We start from the raw sequence: 27174 nt of genomic DNA on the forward strand, positions 1-27174 counted from the left end.
GAAGTTCAAAGGAAGGCAATAATAACTGTATAGTTATGAAGGAAGTTGTGTTAAATCTCTGTTTTTAAAATACAACTGCAGTTACAGATTCATCGTATGCCAAATTAAGAGGCTCATTTTTAGCTGGAGTAACAGATGCTGAAGGCCAGATCAAAGAATTGTCATGAAGTATAGCTGCATACAGAGACGAGAATTTTATGAAGTGATTCCTGTGTTAAACTGTTTTTTTTTTTTTTGTACTTAACTGAGATAAAGCTGTAGAAAGGGGCCAAGATAAGAGTTTTGAATTAGCCTCCTTGTCTTTTTGTCCAAATGAAGAGAAAAGCCAGTGTGTGCTCTTAGCACTGGGAAGTAGTAGTTAAATGTGTACCACCCCTTGAAACTGTTTCTGCTCTCTAAGCCTCCATTGTCTAAAACAGTGGGAAGCAAGATTCTCAGCAATCGAAAGATGTAAGGGGAAAAAAAAAACAACCTACATTCTTATAGATTCCAAATAGCAGTGAATAAAAACTGAGCCATGGATTTTGCTCTTGTATTTAGCCTCCATTAGCTGGAGCTTAAATGAAGTTTTTAATCTCCTACTTCTGTTTTTATTGTCAGCTTTGGTATGGTAAGGAAGCTTTCCAATGGAGATTAATACAAGCAGTGCAGATTTGTTGAAAAAAAAAAAAAGGCATGTGAATGTAAAACAACTAAAAATTCATATTATGAACACTGAAATAAAGTGAAACTTTGTGAATAGCTATTGGTCAGATGTCTCATGAGTATGAAATGTTCCACTTAAAAATAAAAGGAAATCTTTAGGATAAAGTTTTTTATTAAGTGAGAGAGAAAAGTTAGAGAACTATTAGCTGTACAGACTAAACAATCATGATGCTATAAACCAGAATCCAATACATGTGGTAATATTTTTATAATGTAAAACACTTGAATAATGTATAGCATACTGTGTAGGTTTAAAGAAAGGAAAAAAAAATCTGCCAGTGTGTACAAAGAACATGAGGAAAGAAATGGGGTTATATAGGTATCATCATTGCTTTAGATCTTATGTTAGCAAAAAAATGGACTTGGAAGAATTTATATCTAGTTTTCTCAATTTTAAATGAACTTGGAAGAATTTATATCTAGTTTTCTTAATTTTGTTTTGTTTTTCTCTTGAGTTTTAGTTATGTCCCAAAGTAATGAGTAAAATTGGGGCCACCTGTTTTCCACTGGGGCTTTTTTAGTTTCTGTAAGTTCATAATACAAGATGCAAGTATTCCTATCAGAGTAATTTGTGAAGGCTGTTGTGAATTAATAAAAAATAAATAAAGGAAATAATGAACTGCTATTCTTTCTAGGTGGCAAGGAAAACCCCACAAAAATGGCTGCTTTGTGGTGGAAACCAGTGATGTTTTAGGAAGAAACTTGTTTAGTGGCACACAAAAGATTCAGGGTGTTCTAAAAATTATATCAACGTATGTTGTTTTACTGACCTGGATTCTTTTGTTCTTATGTGGCCAAGTGTGTACTGTGAAACTCTGAGGCTGTGGAACTTGACAAAGCGGCAAGATTTGAGACTCAGGATATTGACCTGGGGGGGAGGCTGGGAAACTCTCATCCAAAATCTGACATTTGGTATTTGAGTTGCTGAAGACAATGGGGTCTATTTTGGGGTGACACTGGGGAAAAATAGTTGACTGTTTCGAATCTTGCTGGGCTGGTTTCCTGGTATTTTGCATGACTGTTTGTTTTTCCTGGCCATTTGAGCTGCAAATGGGTACAGGAAGAGGCTTCCCTTGGCATTCAGCAAGATGGGTTGTAGGCTTCTCCTGCCCAACCCAGCGAAGAAACAACTTTCTCATCTCCTGAAGTCTCTAAAAAAGGCATTCTACTACAAAATCACTCATGAAAAGGAAGAACTTGATCTGCTTCCAAGAAGTTTAAATGACCTATGTAAGAATTCAGATAGGACCATATCTTAATTGAAAAATTAAGGGTATGTAAATCCAAATTGTTGAAAAGAGTTTCTGGTAGTCTGAAACACAGACCTTTCTCTTAAAGAAATAAAAAGGAGAAAGAGTCATGTGTATGTAATGTTTATGTGAGGAACACCAAGTCAACTGCATGCATATCTTTTGCTCTACATTTTTTTGCAGGGTGGTTGAAAGAAAGAAGCTCAAGAAGTCAGGTAGCACTACGCTCTCACAAACACAGAGAGGGGAAGGAGCGAGGGGAGGAAGAGTTATAGTTAGAAAAATAGATAAATTACTGTGAGTTGATAAATAATATTTTTACATTTTATTAGAGTTAGGAATAACGTATTCAAACTATTATTACTGTGCTTAAAAAGAGATGGATTGATCATTGTATCACATGGGAAACAGAACTTTGAAGTGCATCAGTAGAATGGTATGAAACTTTTCCAAAATTTCACTGAAAATATGAGTTACCCATCAAAACCACTCAAATATTATTTTTAAAAAGGCTGGGTTTATTTTAAAAAGATACTTTTGGAAATTATTTTTAGGTTAAAACTACCTTTTTTTTTTCCTTCCAGTTTTTATTTCCCTTTTCTTCTACAGTTGTCATTCCCTAGAAGAATCTACAGTTTCTGTAATGCTGTAGAATCATAGAACAGTTTGGGTTGGAAGGGACTGTAAATATCATCTGGTTCCAACCCCCCTGCCATGGACAGAGACTCCTTCCACTAGAGCATCCATCCAACCTGGCCTTGAACACTTCCAGGGATGGGGCATCCACAGCTTCTCTGGGCAACTTGTTCCAGTGCCTCACCACCCTCATCATAAAAAAAATTCTTCCTTATGTCCAATCTAAATCTGCCCCCTTTCAGTTTAAAACTATTACCTCTTGGTCTGTCACTATAAGACTGTGGTAAAAAGCATCTCTCCTTTTTTCTCAGAAGCGCCCTTTTGATTAGTCTTTGCATCAGATGACATAAGGAGCGTTGTGGCAGCTTCAGCCCAGCTAGTTGGTAGATTTCACTGATTTCAGTTTATGACACCATTCCAGGTCTGTGAGTAAAGCCGAGCAAATTACTGAAGGAGAGGTCCTTCGCCACAGCACTGGATGTTGCAATTAGCCACTCATGAAAAAAAAAAAAAAAAAAAATCAAAAACTTGGGAAGAAATGAAGTTCTGCATGTTGAAATAAAGGACTTCATAAATGTTCAGTATCTGGAAATGTTAGAATACTTGGGAATGGTTTGGGGATTTTTTTCAATTAAATTCTGAAGTTCTACCAAAACGTGAATGTGAAGATGTAAAACATGTTGAAATATCAACGTTTTCTGTAACATGGAAAACTTACATTTTGTTCTGGATTACACATCATTATTTGATTTGCTTTTCTTTTAGACATGTTTTTGCATTTGCAAATGATAGAGACATTTCACAAAAGCCAGTGGTCATCTTTAAAATTCGTACTAGTCCACATTAAGGTGATAAATGACATTTAAAAAACAGCATCTTCAGTTAATGTTAAAATTTAAAAACATATTTCATTGATGCTTATGATCACACTCTGTTTTGATAAAAATTTTGGTTCCAACTTTACTCAGTTGATTTTTGATTAGGGGTACAGGTTATTTTTTTTTTTTTTAATTATTTTTTCTAATGGGGAGAAGGATTGGTCAACTAATATTTTGATGGATCAGTCTGTGGATTGCAAGAAGTATGACTAGCATTTGTGAAAAGCAATTATTTTGTTTCACTAATACTTACAGATATGTATCTGTATATGCTTGGTGACAAGAAATTCTTGAGTTTCTCAGTGCAATACTTTTCTGGTGAGTTTATGGAGTTTTATGGAAGCAGCTGGGTTAACAGTAACAGGGTGAGATCCAGTTGCCTGTGCTACACTGTGTTTAGCCAATAAAACATATTTTTCTGTTGTTGGGCAATAAGTGATTATTTGCACTGAAAGCTGTGCATGATGGGACATTGTATCTCCTGTGAAGGTAATAAGGGAAGTACCAGTTCTATTGATACTTATATGAGCTGGAGTTGACTTTAAGCAAGAAATTATGTAGGACTGTCTCCCTCTACTCTTGAAATCTTCTGAGGTTTTATGTTTTTATGCTTAAGTATCTGTGGTTTATTTTTTCATATAGGATATAGTATCAAACATCTCTTGAGAGAGTTTTATGGCATTTTTTTAATTATCTGCCTCCTTCTCAGATTTGGCTGCTGCTAAAACAGCTATGAGAATTTGTTACATTAAGACCTGACTTTCTGTACTGATTTAAAAAAAAAATATAACAATAAATATCCATGAGCTTAAATGTGTTAAACTTATTTGAGAATTCAGTAGGTTTAGTGCATCAGAACTCAAATATTTAAGGAATTTCTGTATCTGCAGGTTATGAACAAGAACCTCTGGTTATTAATGTACTCTAGATATATCATTTCTTCTACCCTTTAAAGTAAATGTAAAACTTCTGTTCAGTCCAGCTGAGTGGTAGTAACACCTGATACATTTTTTTTCTTCTTACTATTTTTTTCTAGTTGAATAGTACTGTCTTTTTTTTTTCTTCCGTATGTGCAGAGCCATGAGCAGGTCCATGAGCTGATAAAGTTAATGGTCTTGAAGCATGGTTGCGCTAAGACCCATAGATGTCGAAGTCCTATTGAAATCAAATAAAAGTTCCATAACTAAGTGTTTTTCTACTTTGCAACTGAATTTAATTACTGAATTGGAAAGGCAAGCTCCCATGAAGCCTAAGGAACAGAGTTGTTCTCTGCAATGAAGACATCTGGTTTAGTGCTATTCATCTAAGCTCCCTTTGAGTCATTTGGGTGAAAAAGGAATCAAAGGTATACATGAATGATGGGTATAATTTGTCTGATACTTAGAAAATCTGCAGTTGTTGTGATCTGTTGCATCTCTGTTGATTTCTGTTGCTCTCTGACTATAAAACAAGCATAGACTAGTTACTCTGTAGTAGTCCATATTACATAAGACTGGAAGCTCCATGAAAGACCTTTGCTGCTTCCTTGTTTTAATAACTAAACATCCTATTCAACTTAGATTTTATATTTCCCTCTTTAAATATTTGTGTGTTTTTTGTTTGTTTTGTTTTGATTTGTTTTGTTTTTGAACTGCCATGCAACTCTTAATTTTTTTCAGTTTCTGTATATTTTTTGTTTGTTTTAAACTTTTCTCTTTGGAACATATAAAAAGCGCGCATTTTCAATACTCCCTTGTTTTGCTTCCTGAAGAGAATAAAAACCATTTTAGAAAAAGGTTAACAGATTAATCTGTATTGAGTGCAGAAAATTAGAGTCCACCTAGGAAGAGAAAAGGAAGGATAATATATAGTTGTTGATGTCATGGTAAAAATACCATCTAGTATAGCATACACAAAGAGGTCACTGGAGCATTCAGGTATAAAGAGTGAGTCTGAATGCCTGTTAGAAGACTAAGTACTGCTGCCTCTGGGATATTTAATACATGCCTTGCATTTTCTCATTTCAGCAGTTCGTATGAGCTATATCTAACCCCTAGGGTTTAAAGAGGGGAGGTTCATTCTGACTATCAAGTTTGAAGATTAACAGTCTTTTGAATTACTGGATATCCTGAATGCCTTTGCCTTTATATGAGGTGGTTTTATTGCTCCATAGTTAAAGTTCCACCTGGTTACATAAGTGATTAATTTGCTTAATCAGCACTTAGTTCTGTGCTCTATACATTGTGCCAACAAAATCCAGTTTTCTTTAACCCTAATGTTGTTTCTGTTCCAGTTCATGGCTATTATATGTTAATTTTTCATATCAATATTAAAAAAAAAACAAACCATGTTTTGTTAACATGTCTGTTAACTACCAAACCTCTTTACCAGCAATTCTGGGGTGGGAGGAAAATTTGGGAATGATGATTGACTTTTTGTTACATCTTCACCTAGTCATCATCGACCTGCTCAACAGTGAGTAAAAAAGCTTACAGAGGCTAGACATTCATTTCGTCCTTTTGTGCTTCTTAACACTGTAATGGGGCCAGGAGTTTATTTCATGTGAGCTTGTTCTGCACAAGTTTTTGCCTGCTTCTGCTTTTGAAAACTGGTTTGGGGCAAAACAAAAAGAAATGACTCTTCCTCACATCCCAGCTCCTTTGTAAGTGATCTTTCTGTCCTGGCAAAACTTAATGCTCATGGTATACGGAGACCCAGAACAGAGTCAGCAAATGACACAGCAAGTGGCTTTCTAAATCTAAAATGACATTGGATGTTTAGAAGTCACAGACAGTTCAGATGCAAATAATCTTAAAAGTGCAAGAATCTGTGCTTTAAATGGTTACGAATCATATCAAGATGGTGGCCAATGGCTGTTACTACCTACCAAATCCCAACTGAGAACGTATTCTCTTGTTCGTTAAACACTAAAAAAATCATTATTGATCACAACCTGATTATCATTTCATTGATAACTGAGGATGGTGGTAAGATACAGCTGCTTGAAGTAGTAATTTTAAATCTAAAAATGCAGTTTATTTGCATGTATGTTTTTGAGTACTTTGCTGAGGAACTCTCTGTGCTTTTCAATACATAATGAAACACTAGGAAGTTGCAGTAAGCAAGCTGGGTTTTAAAAGGCTAAATAGATTTGCACTTAAAATCAAGATTGTTAGTGGCATTTCTCCTTAGGATTATACAACTTGCAAGTAAATACAGAGGATGGTGATGGAAAGGAGTGAGAGATGAGACCAGTGGTCCCTTTGGCTTTTTATCTGTGAGACTGTGTTTCAGGATCATGGAAAGAACATGGAAGACTTTTTTTTTTTTTTTCTTTTTTTTTTTTGTCTTTAATAAGGACACAAACTAATTTTTAACTTATTTCATTCTGATGAAGAGTGAACAGGCAAATCAGAAAGGGCCTGATACCTGATATTAATTAGTGGATCTTTGTCTTATAGTTATCTCAAAGTCAATTTAAGTTAATTTATTTAATGGTATTTTAAAGAATGCTTGTCTGAGGTTTGTGTGATCTTCATCTCTGTGTATCTGGCAGCCTTACAAAACATTATAACAATGTGATGAAAAGTTTGGCAGAAGAGATAAGCTCTACCCTAAAAATATAATTTGGGGTTAAAAGCAATTTTGTATCTGAAAAGTCTTTCACCATGAGGAAAAAAATGAAAAACAAGACAGTAAAGAAAACATAGATTGTTAAATTGTATCAATTGACGTAGCTCCAGCAAAGTTTATGAGATGAAGATAAGTCTTCTTATAGGACTTGAGCTTCTTGCCTGACCTTAGAAGGGGGAAAAAAACCAATGCCTTTTCACCAGTGAAAATTTCATTATTTGCAATAGTCCTAGAGCAGCATCAGTTAAACTGTTAAAAACATAGTACAAGTCCTTTCACCAGGCATCTCCTGCCTTTGTTATCAGCAAACTCTATTGATAAAACGTCTTCAAATTTAATAATGTGCAGAATGCCTCAGATAGCCAAGAGGCCTCTTCAGCATCACAGTAACATGAGATGCAATTTGTTTTTTTCCTGCTTCATGCTTTGTTTTAGCTCTTAGATCATCTACTCAGATCTTAAATACATTGTTTATATATTCATGAAGGCTGTGAAGCACTGGGAGACAGCTGTAAGTTGCTTTTTAAGTGTGCATGGAACATCTTACAAAGAAAATAAGAAAAAAAAAATAATAATTTTTTCTACAATATTGCTCCATACATATGTCACAGACTTCTATGACAGTTTTGAAACCCATGACACCATAGTTTCAAGAAGGAGGGCAGAAAGTAAACAGAAATGGTTAAGCAAAAGGACTTCATATGTATATAATTTGAGAAGGGGTTTTTAATCTTTTTTTTAATCTTTTCTCCTGAAGAAAAGATTACATGTACTATGTAAACAGCTATAATTTTCCTTGCTGAAGGTTCTGAAAACTTGTACTAACTTCTCTGCTCATGACACTTTTTTTCTTAAGAAAGTGATCTCCTTTTCATCACTAAAGAAGGTTCCTTTAGGTACAGTCATTAACAAGTCAGTCAGTAGGAGTCCCGGGCACATAATAGGCAGCTCAGGTTTTGCTCATCATCTATCTGTATCCTTTATTAGGAAAAGATTGAGGAAGTATTTCACTTAGAAAATTGAAAACTTTATTCAAATACATACTTCTAAATAGAATAATGCAACCTTTTCAATATGAAAGTGATTTCCAAACTCAAATTTAGGTATCTTTTAGTTATTTATTTTTTTAAGCACTGACTTCTTGTTGCTGACAGAGGACTTTGTTAGTACTATGGAAAAACCCCCTCAAACTGCTTATATTTAGGCACCTATATATATACTGATGGAGATGCATTAAAAAAAATCTCCTCTATAATATAAATTTCCATATTAATAAAGGTGAAAGGTTAAGATACTAAACAAGGTTTTTGTGTAGGTTTTGGATTTGAATCAGAGATGGTTAATATAATCGTGGCTGAGGCAAACCATTTCTAATTTATGGTAATACATATAAACAAAAACCAGATTGTAGTTATTAGGCATTTTAGCATATTTACAGGAAACTAACATTTTTTTTGGCATTTTATGCCAAATAAGTTCTTTCACTACTTGCATCTTATTTCTCATGTCACATCTTCTATGACTGCATTAATCACACACATATGTACAGCACAACTCAAGAGTCAAGTAGTATAGATCCAACTATTCGTTTTTACCAGTATGCTCATTCTGACTGTCTGTAAGTGTACAAACACGTTTATATGGCTGCTTAATTCCCACCTCCCCTGGGCATTTCATATAAAAATGTCTCAGATTGACAACTTTATATGTTCTTCCTGGAGATCTTGCATTTTCAGGGTATAAGCTTGTGGAGAAAACACACTTTGGAAATCAGAATCAATCAGCTGCTTTTTCCATTCCACTTTTTGCTTACAAAAGCAGTCAGGCAGAGCTTCTAGACAAGCTGATGTGTCATCAGGTCTCAAAAAGTATGTAGAAGACAGAATCCTATGCTTCTGCTGCAAGTTGCTGGTCTCCAACATAATAACGTTTAAGTACAAATTGCTCCTAAGTTGCTGTTGACAATGATGAAACCTGTTGTGTTTTAGTACAGCAGTCATCTCTTAATTTGGATAGAGATCTTGGAACTATCTTTTGATTTACATGTCTCTGAATATCCAATAAATTATCAATAAAACCATCAGTCATATCTACCTTTTTTTTTCCCAGCTTTCAAGGCTTGAAAAGACTATTTCCACTTGGATTAAATAAAGGAATAAAAATTATTTGTAGAGTATGCTATATTCTGATTCCCTGTAGTCTGAGCATTTGAACTCAGCTACCATTGTTATGATAGCTGTGTCCTTCATCTGATTTCTAAAAGTTAGTTTGTGTTATCTTTATCTCTGCAGATATTTCCTAGGAAGGATCATGACATGGTTCAGTGATCACAGTGGAGTTTTTCCTTCTACAATTTGTAATATTAAAAAAATACCAGAAGATTACTGTATAGACTTTATCTATGTCCTTTAGTATGTACAAAGAATAGCACAATTGTGGTTGTGCATTGGTGTGCAGTGATATGAAACATGAGCAGGATTTGAAAAGGTAGCGCTGCCACAAGGAATCTATGAAAAAAAATGATGCATATGCATCAGATATAGTATTCTGGTAATGTCCTGTGGCATTAGTTTTCATCTCTGAATGCAATGATTAATTAACAAATAACTGTGAAAAACTCCGTTAATAATTTCATTTTGTTTGTTCATTGTACTGGGACCTAAAATCATTGAAATACAGTTTGTTAAATCCGTATTTGAGTGATGATTACATTTAAGTACTGGATATTTCCCTTGTACCTCCTTAGGAGTTTAGATCTTTAAATGACAAAAATTGGTAGTGATTGTTTAAACATAAGGCCATAATCAGAGAAGCAAGTATTGTGTTTTGTTTTGTTTTTTCTAATTCACCCATCTTGTGTAGTTATTCCATGCATTGAAAGCATAAATCTTGAGAAATTATGTTAAAGTATACATGGAGTGCAATGTTTTGTAATCATGTTTATTTTTAGAATTGGGTTCACCTTGAATAATTTATGGTGTATATTTAAATCCTGCAGAATATTTTCAGTATCTAAGACTGATATTTTTAAAAAGGCATAGGAAGATTATAATTGTGTGTATACAGAAAGTTGATTGTTCTTTGAAAGAGCTATGAAGAGGAGTATAACTTGAACAGTGTATTTACATAGAAGCTGTCCCTGAAAAATTCATTACTGTGGAGAGGAGGGCTTCTGGGATTAGTGAACACCAGCTTTTTGCTTCAAGCAAACTGACTGAGTTCTGATTTGAGTCAATGGTGACAGAAACTCTAACTGGGATCCCACCCTGAGCCCACTAAAATCAGTGTTGCTGTGTCACAATTACTTTGGAGTAAGGATGAAGCCTTCTCTGCAGCATTCCCATGCTTTTCTGTTGTAGGTTCTGACAGCTCATAGTAGTATTTCTTTTTTCAACTCTGCAAGTGCAAAGCAGAATAAGCTTACTACTGTATGTGTTAACAAGCCTAATGGTTTTGAAGTTAGTTATTTTACTGCATTGTGATCCTCTCTGTATTTAGAAGCCTTTAATGACTGTTGTCATCCTGGTATATTTCTATATTCAGAATAATTTGGTAAGATTTAATATAATTTCACGGATTTATTTTGTGTGCATGTTACATGAGTAGTTTAATGACCTTTCTATTTTTGATAGGTAGGGCAGTAGTGGTAATGTAACTGTGTTCTTGTGTACACACTGTCAGTGCCGTCGTGTGGGCAGGGGTTAGACCTGGGAGCAGCTCCTTTAAGAATAACATGATGTGCAAGAGAGAAACCTTAAGAAACCTGTGCAATTTGTTAAAAGGGAGAACGGTCATTCTGCTCCTAGGGGCTGACCTGCCTGGGTTTGGAAGAGGACATGCTGCTTGCTCCTTTAACAGCAGAAGCTGGTAGCTGAACCTGTCAGATGTCACTGGGTACTTGGTTACTATTCACTTGGTGTATCTTGGATTATTTTGAACAACTACATTTGTTCTGTAGCTAGCTGATGGGGAGCACTGAGTGCTGAGAGAGAGCTTGTTATTGTATCTCAGCTGCATACCAAAAATTAGACTTGTGGATTTGTCTCCTACTCCTCTGGGAGCTCTGTTGACAGGATGTGTTTTGGGTTTCCTTTTCCACTTTAGTTTTTCCTTTCTTGTTACTGGAATGGTTTTTAAATTGCTGCGTGCCCTCTGTTTTCTCCTCTGGAGGAGATACCGTGTTGTCTTTACTCCTGTATTGATTATTCCATAAAGTCTTTCCCATGAGTATACTGGCTTAAATCCAGACACTCAGGGGTGAAAGATAATGTGGTATTTTGTTCTAGCTTATTGATATTAACAGTTCACAATGCACATTGTAGGTAATAATGCAAAAAAAAAACCCGAAAATCTGTTAGAGGTTCTGACAACAAGGCACAAGCATGGTAAACGCTGGATCAAGTTAAGCACACATGGGAGAATTAAGGCTGCTAGTATTACCTGAATAATGTGGTTTACAGTTGATTTCAGGAAGGAAAAGATGTAACTCTGTGTGGTCCTGAAGCACAGTGGATGATGTTTTTCTAATGCATGGTTTTATGAATAGCATTTCAGTGGATAATGTTATGAGCACAGTCTGCATTAGCACATAATTGTAGTTGATCCTGTGTTCATATGATTTACTACCACTTATTCCTGTGGCCAGAGTTTGTCTGCTGTTTGCTTCAGTTTTGCTGGGGATGTAATTTTCCATGGTGGTGGATCCAAAAATGAAGACGTGTTACTTCTAAAAGGTGGTGTTCCTCTCACTTCCCAAGCCTGTACCTGTGTTCCTTGTGCTCAGAAGATGGCAGATCCAAAAGAAAACATGATTAGTTTTTCTCTGGATCAGCAGCCTGGTTGGACAGGCTGCATGTTTGCTAGAGAGGATGTGGGGGAGATGGCTGTACATACATGGGTGGACGCTGTGGGGAACAGTCCTCAGTGAGACTGGATTAAACAAAGCATGAAACTTTGGCCTCTTGTTTGTTATTAAACAAAAGCTGCAAATTAGTAGGTCTCAATGTAACAATTGCTATCTTTATTAACATTCTGTAAACATGCAGATGAGCTATTTTTGTGCATCCATGTGTCTGTTTCTGAAGCTTTTAATTACTCAAGTAAAACCTGAACTGATGGTGATTGTGGATATCTATATGCACAGATGTACATATAGACTGTATAAATCTATATATATTTCCAATGATTTAGGCAAGAATAGGGTTTCAAGACTGATACTTGAAAAAAATTACATAGCTGTGAAATTCATTCAATGCAGAGAGATCTTTTTTTTTCCCCTGCTATATAAATGAAGCTGAAATGAATATTAGGGTCTTTGGCACTCTCAGAACAGAGGTTAATATAATTCTGTAAGTATTATTTTGGATACTACTATTTTTATTGTAGGTGAATGTGTATTTGTATAGCCTGTTGTGGCATAATAGTGAAACATAAATACTGGAAGTTTGTTTTTCACCAACTTTTTTTTTACACTGACAAGTTCTAATGTGCCTGTTTCATTCTCCTGGCTTCTTAAAAAGCAAGGTAAAGGATATTATCTCTTTGGAAGGAGATAATCCTGCGCCTCTTCTAAATGTCTCTGAATTATATGTTAATTAGTGTTGTGTATTCATAACTACCCAGATGATATATTAGCAAAAAAGGGAAAGTGGGGTACGTAATTTTCTACTCCTAGTTTTAGAACATATGTGAGAAGTGTGTACATGTGTGCTGCCTTTAGTGTTACTTTAAAAAAAAAATATGGCTTGGTTTCAGAGCATATGTTACACAATATGCTGTAGTATTTGAATTAAATGATTCCATGTGGAAGTGCTCATCAGGATTGGTGTTAAGCTAAGGGGAGCTGTAAGGTGGAAAGTCCGCTAAAAATTGAGAAAAAAATCATCCTGCCTCTGTCCTGTTATAAGTGGAAATGAACCGCTATAACTTCTAACTTAATCCTATTTGAGCTTTTTTGCTAAACTAATGGTACTTTTATTGTACAAACAATATTGCGCACAGCTTTCCATTTTTTATTTCTGCCTACACTTCCTCATAAGCCTTCAGAGTACTTTCTGCTAACCATAGCTAGATTTTTCTTTCTTAAGAATTATAGTCATGGTTTGCATTAGATTTTTCCATTTTCCTGTTCCACGCTGCTTTGTAAGCCACAGTGATTGTCCACAGATAAGAACACTGGGAGGAGGGTTAAAAGAGGTTGGTTTTTTGGATCTAATTACTCAGCCTGGATCTGGAGCACGCCCTCATGGACCTCAAATTATTATCTATCCAGAAATCATTACTCTTAAACTAAGTATGGCCTCCAAACTGCCTTCTGGCTTTGCAGCTTTGATGAGCTCACTGCAGGCAAAAACCAGCTTTGATAGTGGCAAGGAGATTTCTTTCTTGGCTGAGATTCTGTGGAGATTCCCCCATGTCAGCTACATATGTGTACACCAACCTTCAACCAGTTTTCATGAAGTCTTTGTCATTAGTCTGAAATGACAATGTGTCTTACAGTGATGGAAGAAAATACTTGAAGACCATTAGTGAACCTTGGCAAGAGGTAGAACTCCTATGGGCAATTGCCCGAAACAACAGACAGCATGGTTGGCAGATGGATGGGATTGAGTGGTATTATTTGCCATTATAGGTAGAGGCTTTATTCTCTAGTGTGTGTTTTTTGTCTGTCTCTCTTGAAACTAGTTGATAGTAGTAGTTCAGACCTGTTGATCTCAAATTTAGCACTGAATTTAATCTTTGCAATTTTACATATTTTGCCAAAATCGATACAAGAAATCTGCATTCATTTAATAGATATACGTGATTGTAATGCATTTGAAAAAAACCCAAACAATTACTTAGATTAAAATGCAGAAAGCATTGTATTTATTAGTAGAAACTTGTATACTAGCTCTACAAAGAAAATGAACATTAAAAAATGTGTTTTATTCATAGTGCTTTGCATACTGAATACTCTGTCCTGTAGAGCTAGTAGAGCTCTGTCCTCTTGCAGAGCTAGTAAGTACTGTCCTCCAGCATCTAAAATTTATGGAGCTTTGGAAGCAAAGAAGTATTTTCTAATTGTCCAGCTTTAGATGAGCTGGTCATTGAACTGAGTTACTTGGATAAATTAAAATGAAGGATTTTTATATCAACTGATGAAACTGCAAAGACACAGTTGGCATATAGCCTTACATTGGTGCTGCAGTAAATTTTGATCCCAGATGCTTAGCTGTAGTTTTCAACAGTTAAATCTCCAAGAGCAAACACAGAGGTGTAGCTTCACTGAAAGCTATTTTCTAAGAAATTCAAGCAGCTGAGTTTACTTTTTTTCCTGGAGAAAGACTTTCAGAACGTAGCCTTGTCTGGTTACTGCTGCTTTTAGAGGTGCCGTATTCTGTACCACAGATTGCAGTATTACAGGATTTAGCCAGTTTTTCAGTTTCTTGAATCTATGGAGAGTAAGCAACAAGAAGCTTTACAAACTGCACTGCCTTGATGTGGCATCACAAAGCTTTTCCCTATCCCCATTCCTCTTCAGATTGAAGTCAAGGAGAATTAGATATTTGTTGTTATGAGAAGTGATTGTTGGCTGTGACTAGATGCTACAATCTATTACAAGTACATAGTAATAATTATGTTCTGTAACTTGATCAGTATCCAGTCATAGAGCATAAAGACCAGGGTTTCTTTTAATGTTTAGTGTCTTTAATGTTTTAATGTCTGTAAGTGCATTTTTTGGAAGCTCAGGTAACTACATGACCTCAAGAAAAAAAATACTAGACTACTTGCTGTTTTTCTTTTAATGATTTAAATAAGGATGCACTTAAGCCTCAGTTAATGTAACATGCGCTTTCTTAATATATGTTGTAACCTGGTTTAGAGTAACTATAAATTTTGCTTATAAGGATATTCAGTTTTGGTTTTACCTAAAATTTCTATTTTGGGTTTCCCATTAAGGATGGGTTAGCCCCATTCTTCCTTACATTTCACGGCATCATCTCATTTCGAGTTCTGGTTTGTCTCTCATACTGCCCTTCTGTGGTTATACATATTGACCGCCTAATTCAAATGGCTAGGAAAGGCACTGAGTTGCCGTTTGCTACAAAGGCAGCTTCAGGTAGAGAGAAAGAAAAGATCAAACTTTTTTTCTGTTTAAGAACAGACTATTTGAAACTAGAGAGCAAAGATAATCTTCCAGCCACTTCCCCTACTGGAGGAAAAGCAGTTCAGAATTTTTTGTCTCCCTCTTTTCCATTTCTTGATAGAAAGAAAAAACAGACAGAGTCAGAGAATTTGCTGTAATTTCTATACATAAATACTCATGTCTGCTGGCACATTTCTCAATATACTACATACCTGAAGTATATAAACACTTAACTTAGTCAAACCTCCCATGGTGTGGAAATAGGAATTTGACACACTCCGTTAAACTACATGAACTGATTGTTTTATAGCTGACTCAAACTTTACATCTCTTTTGGAAAGCGCATTAATATTAGACCAGTAGAAACTGAAAAGCCTAACTTTCAAATTAAAAGCTTCAGTTGGTGAGACACTGCTATGTACATAAATGTTGTAAAATGCTACACCATTTCATTTGCAGTGTCACAAGTTTTGAACCATGAATATGAAAATATACATACACGCGCAAATGTAGAAACAGACTGATCGCACAGTAAGAATATTAGGATGCATCCCACGGTTTCTTTGATAACTGCTGGCACACAGCTTCAGCACATGAATTTGAGTTCCTAAAACCACCTGGTAGGTTGAGTTGAAAAACCTTTTGAAAAATACATCAAAAAGTTGCTATGGCACTGCAAGGGGATACTTATGCATAGAATAAAAGAACTAGTGTAGTGTTCTGTTCAGCAATTCTTCACTCACAAACATTTCTGAATTCTAAAAGTATTTTGACACTTCTGTATTAAAACACGACTTAGTATTTGTGCTTAGCATTTTGCTCTAACTCTTTAAAAGTATTAGATTTCTTTTTATTCTGCATCTTTAAAAATATCTTGTAAAAAGTTTTGGATAAATTCACTGTTTCCTTTCCTGAAAGGCAGTGTGGGTGCCTCTGAAAAGTAGTAATCTACTGAATTCTTTTAATAGAATTCTAAGTATATTGTAGTAAAAGGAGAATGCAAGTGCATATATGAAAATCAAGGGGAGGGGAGGTTCACAAATTTTATATGGTAAAGCTATCTGAAGATAGCAAGGGAGCATATTACATGGCTGTGTGTTTCTGTCATTGACTGCATGTAGACTTTGTTGAGGTGAGTGTGTAGAAAGGACCTGTGAAATTTGCCTCTGGCATATCCAGTGGCCCGGATTATTTACATTGAAATAATAAAAATAGCATCAATTGTTACTCTGCTTCATTGATAGCTGCAGAAAGTGTAGATGATATTGAGGTTTGACATAGCTTTTTGCTTCTTTTCTGTTTCTACTCTGACACACCTAATTTTGTGGAGGTGCTTTTTGCTCAAAATTGAAAATACAATTTAAATTAAAAAATACTCCTAATTCTTGCTCCTTTCTTAAAATGTATTTTGCAAACATAAGTTGGATAATAATCATTTAACAAAGGCGGGTATTTTCTAGATGACATTATGAATTCATATCTTTATTCAAGCTGTCATTTATGTCAGTTTCAGTCCTTTCTTAAAGTAAATAAGTATAATGTACTGACTTATCCAAGAACCATCACAATATTCTTGATGCGTTAAATGACTTGTGTGAACAATAGGAACACTGTGTGATATGGACATCCAGCAGACAGGAAAACAGAGATGTGATACCAAGTGAAATTCCACTAGCCATATTTCTCCAAAAATTAAAAAACATGACAAATAATACATTTTGGCAAAATGTTTACATTTTTTGTAAGACATTGATTGCATTTTTCATTATATGTCCACTGCTGTTGTTTATACAAGGCAATTTTACTGGAAATTTTAGGCAAGAAGCATGAAGTCTCAGAATCAGCTAGAAGAGAGTTCTTAACTACCTCAGTAGTTCTCAGTGTGTTTTGAAAAGGGATGTTAAAAAGAAGATTTTATAAAAAGAGAAGCTTTGTTCATGTAAAGACTCCATGAAAAGCTGCTTTTTCCCCAGTAGGTTTTCCAGTTTCTATTTATTGTTTACTGTTAAAAATGTACTTGCCTTTCTATGGGTTATCTATCTTCAGATTCTAAGTATAGGATCTTTTAAATTTTTCATAGTGTCAGTGTTCAGTTAACCTTCAAAACTTCTGCTGAGTACTCAATTTGAACATCTGAAGTATTGTCATTACAGAGCCTGCTTTCTAGATTGCATTAAATTTAGTTTTCTCTCTTCAGATTTTTTAACAGAGTATTTAGAAATGCTGGAACCAGAAAAAGTGTATTTGAAGAATATTTTTTTTTTTTATACACACAAGGTCAAAGTAATATCACTGCTTGTGTTACACAGAGTTTACAGAAGTCTGTTGCATTAATGCTGTTATCTTTGTCAACTGATCTGATGAGTCCACCAGACAGAATGTTTTCACAAAAATTATTTTTATGAGATGTCCATTGATGGAGGCATTTATCATGTTTGCATTCCTTATGTACAATTTCTCTGTATGTCAGACTGAATTTGAAGAAGTCTACAATCAGGTGGATTGTGGTCATTGTTAAACAGCAGAAAATCTAGGATCTGAAGCATTTTCTAATTAAGTGGCCAACATTATATGATTATCTGGTCATTTAGAGTAGCTATCCACTTGCAGGGTTTAACTGTCATTTAAAATGATGCCAAGTTCAATTGAATGACGGTCTGAAATTTATGAAAGACGTTTTCAAACCATTGTTTGAGTGGTTCGTATACCAACTCTTTGAATGTGGAATCTATTGTAGATAGAAATAAAGCAATCATCTGAAGTTCGGTGAGCTAATAATTGCTAATAGGCACACAGATGTGAAGACTATAGGGCAATAATTAGTGCCCCTGGCAGCTGTCATATGGAAGTATCATCAGTTGTAAGGGACACTTTCATGTTCCTACAATAAGGACAGCAGCCTTTTTATAGTTTCCGGAATCTGTCCTCCTCCTGGGAAAATTTAAGAGAATTAGTAGACAAGAGAACTTGTGGTTTTTGTGTACTGATTTTTTTTAGTTGAAGAGAAGAACTGGTTCTATCAGGATGAATTGAATCAGCTTGGGGTTATGACTCCACTTGCCATACTTTTTGCTGCAGTGTATGAAAAAAGATCAGATATCAATATTTATGCATGTAAACAAAACCAACTGATACGAATTATTTGTAAAACTTGCTATTAGCAAGATGTTTCACACAGGTTCCTGTGGCATTAATTCTGCATCTTTGCTGGCACGTGGAAAACTTGAGGACTGATTATGATGTTTGAATTATATTTACATACTCTCGGCTGATCCATGTGAGGCACTCCTGGATTGTATTTTCAGTCCCATCTGACATAGTCTCTTTGAGTTGTCAGCAGAGCATGGTGCCTAGGAATGTAAAATAAAGTGTTACAACACATAAGCTTAGGAGATAACCTTGTGTAGCCTAGCTCAGGTTTACCTTCTGCTTACCATCTTGTGTGTGCTGTCACTTCAATTCTCCTGCCAGAGCACCATACAAAGGGATTGAAGTCACTATCGTTTCCTCTTTGAAAGGTAAGAGTTGTTCTAAACAGCTGTCTTAGCAGTCGACATTTGGAATGTGATCATCAGCAGTTTCTCCCATCGGGTTATACTCTTCCCTAGTTTCGGCTTTGTATCAGAACAGCTGTGTAATTTATCAGATGTATGTGGTGATATTCAGATTTCCAGAGTAAAAGATCCTGCTTTGATATCTTCTATGTAACAGTCTTACCAGCAACAGCATAGCTATTAATACTCCAACGGCTAGTGCTGAGTTTAGGATGCATCATCTTCTGTGACTTCGTTTAAACAGTCACACATAATTGCTCTGTAGAAATGCTCAAATTATTTCAAGATGCTGCAAGTAAATAATGGCTTTTTAAAATAGAATAAGCTAATTAAATGAAATGGGAATTTTAAAACCTCTACAGGACTGATAATCAAAGTATTATTTCTAGGCAGACAGCACAAATAGTCTTTACCTAAATATTTCAGTGCATGCTTTTAAATTAAATCTATTCTTAAGGCCATAAAATTAAATATAATAATCTAAAGGTAATTTTATGTGAATAGAAATGGTAGCTTTAATCATTCTTTCAAAAGAAACAAGAATGCATTATCTCAAAAATATACTGTATTATTGTACCATCCTGTTTCAACCCACATGGCCAGAGAGAAAGAAAGTGCACGATCAGAGTTTCATAAAAAGGTAAAGCGTGAATTTTCTTCCTTCTCTTTTTAATGCTCTTTGGGATTGAATCCATTAGGAGCCAAACAAAGCACATCTGTGTTGTTGTCCCTACTGACTGTCAGCATACAGTACATTCAAATATTGCAGCCAGAAGGTGTTTTCCATAACCAGCTTTCAAAATGTGCTCTTGAAATGCATTTGTGTATTCATTATGCAGCACTATCTTTTGTCAGTGGGGAGTTCTGTAAATAAAGCACCAAGGTCTAATATTGCAGTAGCTGATAGCAAAAAGGAAACTAGAACCAAATAATCTGCTTTTCTTTACACAACTTCCTACTTTTCAACTGTGACCAGTGTATAGCAAAAAAGTATAAATGTTATTTTTTTGTTATTTTTGCAAAACCTTAGAATATCTGAAATGGCTTTGCAGGAGCAAACACAGTAGTTGCTTATAAACATAACAGGATTGACAACAGTCTGGTACTTTACCTACCTTATGTTTGACCTGCTTGGGTAAAACAACTATTTTGCCTCAATATATGCAGGCAGAAAGAGTACATCTGCCTGGAATTTTTAGTCATTTCTGTTCTCAAATTCAGATGAATTGTTAGTTCCAGAGTCCCACTGTGAGGCTGGTAAAAATGAGCTAGAAGTTAAAAAACCAAAATGGTTTCTTGAAAATTTTGAGGACATTCACAGGATTATAGATGAAAGTTTGGAGTTTAAACAGTCTGTTAGACCATCTTTTCTTTTGAAACATAGTCTTCTGGCATAAATAACAGTGCTTGCGATTTATAAAATTAGCATTGAAGTATCCAGTTCTTGTTCAAAATATAAAGGAAAATAGCTTAGCACAGGTGCATAATTTGCTCTAAGTGCTGCTTTGAAAATGAAATTTAAATGCTGTCTATTACATTACAGTATTATTGGATGGCACTGTAAGAAAAAGTGCTATTAATTATTTTTCCCACGTTTGTAAAACAATACTATACAATAATCACAGAACATGAAATAATACTAAGGTTTCAGAATATTGAAGCACTTCAAAAAGATAAAAAACAACAGGTGCAGCACTGCACTTTGACTTTTCAGAGAAATGCTTGCTTAAAGGTACTTACCTCTTCAATAACATTTTGATGAGATGAACTTCTTTTGTACAAGGAGCGTTCATTAGAGATCTTACAAAGGTGGACTGCTTCTGCTGCATTCACATGAATGAATCTGGCAGTACGGGAATATCCCCCTGGCTTTTCAGTGCTGCTGCCCTACTTTTATACTCAGTAAATGTGCTTTTGCTGAACCTAACAATAGTATCTACTGGAGACTGCCTCACAACTGGGCATTGAACTTCACTTTTTCAAACCTTTGTTGGTGAGACACTGCTTGCTGGATTGCTATTCTGTTAGCATGATGAACTAATTGACCTAGCAGGACTCTCTGTGGAATTGCAGCTTCTGCTTAGATCATCAGGAGTACAATTTGTTGTTTCATTTCCTCTTCGAGCCCCATCAGGGAAACTGAATTGTGAAAAGGCTACCTACTGGGAGCATTCAGCCCTCATGACTGAATAAGTAACTTTATTTTTTTGGTACTGTCTTAATTAACAACAAAAAAGAGACTTTGTTATGAGGGAGTCTGCTGTGATTCTGATACAGATGACTAACCCCAGTTGTAGGAGCACTTGATCCACATGGCCTCCTGGAGCCTGGGGGCCCTGTGCAGGTGCAAAGTTAACACAAAGCTTCAACAAGCTCTAAGTGCTTTATTCAGGAGAACTTGTCAAGTGTTACTAGACCATCACCAAGACTGAAGTCTGCAGGTATTAACTGTTTGGCAAAAACATTCCAGGGAGAGAGGTCTGGCTTGTCTAGACTTTTAATTAATAACATTAATTAACGTTAATTGCTTGGAGCAGTTTGTACTTATCTATGAAAAGATACGGTCCTTAGAGTTTTCTATGCTGTGACATCCTAAGACAGTGATGTGATCTTATTATTAAAAAGGCTGTATGGTGCTTGCACATCTCTTACTTTTCCTGTCCTTGAGCTATATTCTGTTAAAATATGCTGAAAATAAATCCATTTAAATTTTTATCTTTACAATATTAGACTTATTTTTCCCCAGTCTTTTCAAGCTCACTTTTGTGTACAGGTGAAAAAGAACAATTTTATAGTTGTTCACTGAAAGGAAAAAATCCTAGGTTTTTCTTAAGGAAAGAGGTGAATAAATTCTCCTTTTTGAAAGTTTAATGCTGACAAGCCTTTTCAGGATACCAAGTGCCAAAGCTAAAAGTAGAGGAAAAATAACACTACCGAAACCCATCATGATGTGGAGGCAGTCTCTTCAGCATAAATATTCTTTGTATCCTCAGTTGAGAAATTTAGCATTTTGAAATAATAATAACTTGGAAATAGTAAAAGCTGTAGATTTACTGTGGGAAGCCTAAGGCCAAGAAAAGATGACATTAGAGAAACAGTATCTGTGATAAACAAATCTGTCTTCATAATTAAGTGGAATTCACAGGGAGGAATTGAATTTTGTTTGTGACACACAAGTTCATATTACTAAACTTATGAATTAAAAGTAATCTATGAAGTATGATTTTAACTTATGTGCTTATTTTTAGAGTTTCTGGGACTGAGACTAGTATGGGTTGGGGGAATCCCAAGCACAAGTACAGGCTGGGCAAAGAATGGACTGAAGGCAGCCCCGAGAAGAAGGGCTTTGTTGATGAGAATCTCAACATGACCCAGCAATGTGCACTTGCAGCCCCTGAAGCCAACCATATCCTGGGCTGCATCAAAAGAAGCATGACGAGCAGGTTGAAAGAGGTCCTCTCTCATGAGACCCCACCTGGAGTACTCCATTTAGTGCTGGGGCCCCAACATAAGAAAGACATGGACCTGTTGGAGTGACTCTGGAGGAGGACCATGAAGATGGTCAGAGGACTGCCTTGTGTGAAGTCAGGCTGAGAGAGTTGGAGGTGTTCAGCCTGGAGAAGGCTCCAGGGAGACCTTGTAGCAGCCTTCCTGTACCTAAAGGGTCTTACAAGAAAGCTAGAGAGGGACTTTTTACAAGGGCATGTAGTGTTAGGAAAAGGGGTAATGGCTTTAAGCTGAAAGAGGGCAGATTTAGATTGGACATAAGGAGGAAATTTTTTTTGTGATGAGGGTGGTGAGACACTGGAACAGGCTGCCCAGAGAAGTTGTGGGTGCCCCATCCCTGGAAGTGTTCAAGGCCAGGTTGGATGGGGCTGTGAGCAACCTGGTCTAGTGGAAGGTGTCTCTGTCGATGGCAAGGTGGATGGAACTACATGATCTTTAAAGTCCAAACTGACCCAAAGCATTCTATGATATTCACTGGAGCTCACTGAGGGAAGGATTTGCCATCATGGAAGAGGGCAGATCCTAATTCCACTAATAGAAAGCCATTTTAATCTTGTTTGTTTCTGTGCCTGAATCTGGTCTTTGCTAATGTGACGTTGAGTTCAGAAGCAAAATAATGCTTTCATTTTTCTCAGAAAACTAAAAAAGAGACAACATCTCTAAATTCTCCTTTCTTTACCCCTTTATTGTCACTATGCTATTTTATAACTGTCTCATACGATTTCTGAATGTTAGATGTGAAAATAATGAAATGTCTCCAAAGCCCACTTAACTGAATTGTCCATCACTGTAAAGGTGATGTGCAGTGTTCCAGCCGCTGAGCTGGAGGAAGAGGCAAAATGTTGGTGTTGGGAGGTAGGAAATGGGGCAACGCAGCAGTGTGAGGAAAAGGGCATGAAGGGGTAGGATGATGAGCAAGGCCAGCTTCATTTTTGCGTCTGAAAGCATCATTTTTATTTTTTTTTTCAATATTCCTGGAGAAAACAGAATTCAACTTTCTTCAAAGGAAAATAATAAAGATACAGGTTAACTTCTGGAACATAGCATTATTTTTGCCATGCTCATTGGTCATGGCTCAAAATCACATATGCTTATTTGGATGTCATAGCTTAAGGAGTACCATTTCCAGAAATTTGTAGATAGCCATTCTATGGATGTCATGTTTATTCTCTTTCCCTTGGTTTCTTTGGTTTCATACATAAAACATACAGATACTTCAAAGCAGGAGCATATCAGAAAAAATTCTTTGGTTGAAAAGGCTGAAAAACTGCCTGTAGTGCAGAAGACGGGATTAGAATTTTGTTGAGAGTAATTTAGTGATGGCTGTGGTGTATAGTGTTTGGTTTTTTCAGTTTCTTATTATTCCAAATGGACATGTCTGTGCTGCCGAGTTTCAACGCCTATCGGAAGACCTTCCAACAATGTAGTGTGGGTCTTTTTGTTACTGTTATTCTACTTCCTCTGTATTTTGAGGGTCTGACTAAATAGATTTTCATTCCAATTTGTGATATATACAAAATCCAGGAATATAACACACAAGGAAACATTCTTTCAAAGGAGATAGCCAACTGAAGAAGGTAATCTTTGACTATGGTGAAGGAGTTCTTCCATGCCTGAGTTACACAATTATACATGGACCACTAATCATGTTCTTTACTTACAAACATTTTCCTATAACTTTCTTTAGGTTTGAATGGAAATTCCATAAAACATGACATTTCCTTGACTTCCATGTGAGGAATAGATGTTGCAGAAAATATGCATATAAAAAGTTACGCTAATAAATGCAATCTTACTGAAATCAGTGGATGTCCTGTGTGAGAAAATTCACTTAATTTTTGTGAATATTAGCAGGGGTTTTCACTCTTATAAATTGGCACCTACTCATCATTCCCTTCTCATGGAGCTTCAAAACTGAGCAAGTCCCCTGTGTGATCAACTCATTGAATGTCTTTTAAGATTTTAATGTCAGAAAAGTTGAGCAAGCATGTCTAGAAGCTTATTAAACAGATCTGTCCTAGACTGAGAATATTATTTATATCAGAGAATTTCCTTTTTTCATTTTAGGGAAGTTGGTAATCTAGACATTTTGCAGAGAATGTGTGTGTCTGTGTGTGTGTATACACATAGATCTAAACATGTATCTAGAAACACACAAGTCTATGCACACCATTTTTAATATGTGGAGCAAGTCTATTAGTCTATATCAAGTTATTAATCAGCTTAATTAAAACCTTCATTATCTCTAGGTTTTGAGTTACCAAATAAAACAAATCATCCCAGTTTCCAGGCAAATGGATTAGCAATCAAAAAGACCCCTTTGAGATCTGCATATTCTCAGGCTCAGTCTGCTGGAGAGCTGTTATACACTGGAAGGAGGTCTTTGAAACATATTTACTTATCCTGGATGGTGGATACTCTGCAGCATGACTGGTCTTGGTGAAAGCTTGGGAGCCCCCTGTGTTGCTTAGCGTTATGTTGGCTGTGCTTCTGTCCCAGGTAGTTGTATTCTAATACATCTGTCTCTGTGTGCTGGAAAGTCTTATGTGAGATTGAGAATCTAGCTAGAAGTATTGCACTGTTTCTGATTAAAATCTTGCACGTAACTTCCATGATACTGTGACTGACCCATAGAGATATTTTGCTTTTTGATAATAGCTCTGTCTATATGCTGCATCCAGCGTGATTGGTTTAGAGAGGTGGAAAACAAACATATACTAGTCTACAAGAAACCTCTATGTAGGAAGTTTTAAGAAGTATTAATGTAGCTCACATACATGACTCTATTTGCTACTGTTGTTGCTTTTTGTTTTCCCTCCCTCAGAAGAAATTTACAGTAGAAATTCTAATGTAATTATGTTTTAATTTATGCCAGTAAATTATGCCAAAGTAAGAGGTGCTTTAAAAAATTAACAGAAAAGTAAAGGCAAATACCTGCTATTCTATTAGAACAGACATTAATGTAAATAATACTATTAAGAAATCACGGATGTTTACGGACACAGCAGGGTTTGTTACCAAAGAATTTCATACTCAATTTTCATTTTCTTGTTTTCTTAAATCAGATACATTGATCAAAGCAGGTGGCTTGCCAAATAGCTTTTTATCTTACAATAGAAAAAAAATAGTGTAAAATATGATGTAATTAAATTTGAAGCACCTCATAACAAGGTGAAGAACTGTATTCAAGAGGTGAAGTGAAATGAATTAATTATTCATATTCATGGGTTACTTGCATTGCCCTCTGTGTCAGGTATTTGTGTTCCTGTAAAGTCAATGTCAGTAATAGTAAAAGTTTCCAACTCTCTTGTTTCAGATGTTTAATGTTTTTGTTCTCTATTTTTATAACAGTGTTGCTGAGGATAGGCATGCTGCTTGTTTGAGAAAAATAAATAAATGAGAGAGGATCCTTTATAATTTGTATAAAGATGTATTAAAATTGCAACTTCCTTTCTTATAAAGTCTTTTAAATGCAACTTTATATTCTTCACCAACTGATCTGTAAAACAGGATAGCATTCCTGCTAAAAGAAAACTATGATGTAATTTAAAAAAATAAAATAAAATTGTGGGAGTGGTAGTGTGTCTGAGAGCACTTCTAAGATGCTACATAACCATCTGTACAATGTAGCCTGTTGTTACTGGGCTCTCTTTTTTACAGTTTTCTGCCTCAGGAAAATTGTAAATATTTGTACAGAGAGCATTAATGGTAACTCGCATCCCAAAGCCATAGTTGTGTGATTCTGAAGTGAGTCCTCTGTGTGCTGTGAGCTAGCCGAGTTCCTATAATTGTTTCTTCCTGTATTTGGTACAGGAGATGAGAGAATCTTTCAGACCAGGGGAATTCCCAAATAACTGCCCTTCCCGTATTAATTACAAGTTATTTCTCAGTTAAGAATTTCCTTCCCCTCTTCCACTTCAGCCTTGTTTGGTTTTCTTTCCTTGAACCTTCTCTCCTGCCTTGCTGGCCAAAGAAGGGTAGCAAAATTGTGACTAGTATGTATATAGTAAAACAACTCTGTCATGAAGTTACAATACTCATGAGAGTTGTGAATTCTTTTGAAACTGGTCAGAATCACTCCACCACAATCCAATTGTCTCCATTCAGATACAGTCCCATAGTGTGACAATTTATTTTCTTAAAGGTGTTATTACTGGCTCTGCTTGGAAGGCTTTGGACATACGGAAACAGCCCCAGAGCAGAGTGGGCAATCTTCATAATCTATGTTTTGTATGGGTGCATCTTTAATGTTATTTCATTGTCAAATTGAGTGGACATATTTGAACCTTTCAGATGTAATACCTGCTAATTGTTATTAACTTCAATGAACATTGTAAGTATTTAATCAAACCTCATGTACCAAACTCCAAAGATTTTTTAGTGTTTTGCATTAGTGCTTAGATGCTTAATGTATAAACATTTTGGCTAACCTTTCATGAACAAATAAAAACAAAGAAACTAAGTGCATTATTGATGTAAAGAAGATGAGAAAACAGTTTCTTAGAGTACTTATTCTTACATATTTATTAATTTATATTAAGTTGGTTTCTATTGATTTTTGTCAGAGTGGAAAAATAATAGGTTTAGAAGTGGAGGAGAGAGAGACAAAGGCAAAAGGAGTTTAAATTTGTTTGACTAAATTAGCAACAGTTGTCGCTTTAAATTGCTTTGTTGTAAGTGCAAATAGATATTACTACTGTCATTAAAGTTTGTGGTGTGTAAAGTGGCATAGGGCTTAAGCATGAAATATTCCTGAGATCATGCAAAATAGCATGGACAGGCAAAATGGCTCAAATGTAGGAAATAAATTTGTGACTCAGAATGTGCGTTTGAGACTTCTTTTGTTGTGAATTTCTTCCATGTTTTGGCTTGAACTGAACATATTTCTTTCCCGTGTCTTCCTT

General features: G+C 35.7%; 1 protein-coding gene and 1 long non-coding RNA gene across 12 annotated transcripts in view; one reads left to right on the forward strand and one right to left on the reverse strand.

Moving 5' to 3' along the window:
- The window catches only part of SLIT2 (slit guidance ligand 2), a 264849-nt gene that overhangs the window by 85817 nt on the left and 151858 nt on the right, over window positions 1–27174 (forward strand). The window lies entirely within an intron of this gene.
- LOC135579338 (uncharacterized) lies at window positions 16662–20763 on the reverse strand. The gene is made up of 2 exons (XR_010472160.1): window positions 20504–20763; window positions 16662–18559 (listed from the first exon to the last, which is right to left on the reverse strand). It is a non-coding gene; the product is annotated as an uncharacterized LOC135579338 (long non-coding RNA).

The sequence above is a fragment of the Columba livia genome, chromosome 4 (genome assembly GCF_036013475.1).
Source record: "Columba livia isolate bColLiv1 breed racing homer chromosome 4, bColLiv1.pat.W.v2, whole genome shotgun sequence".
Classification (NCBI taxonomy): Eukaryota; Metazoa; Chordata; class Aves; order Columbiformes; family Columbidae; genus Columba; species Columba livia.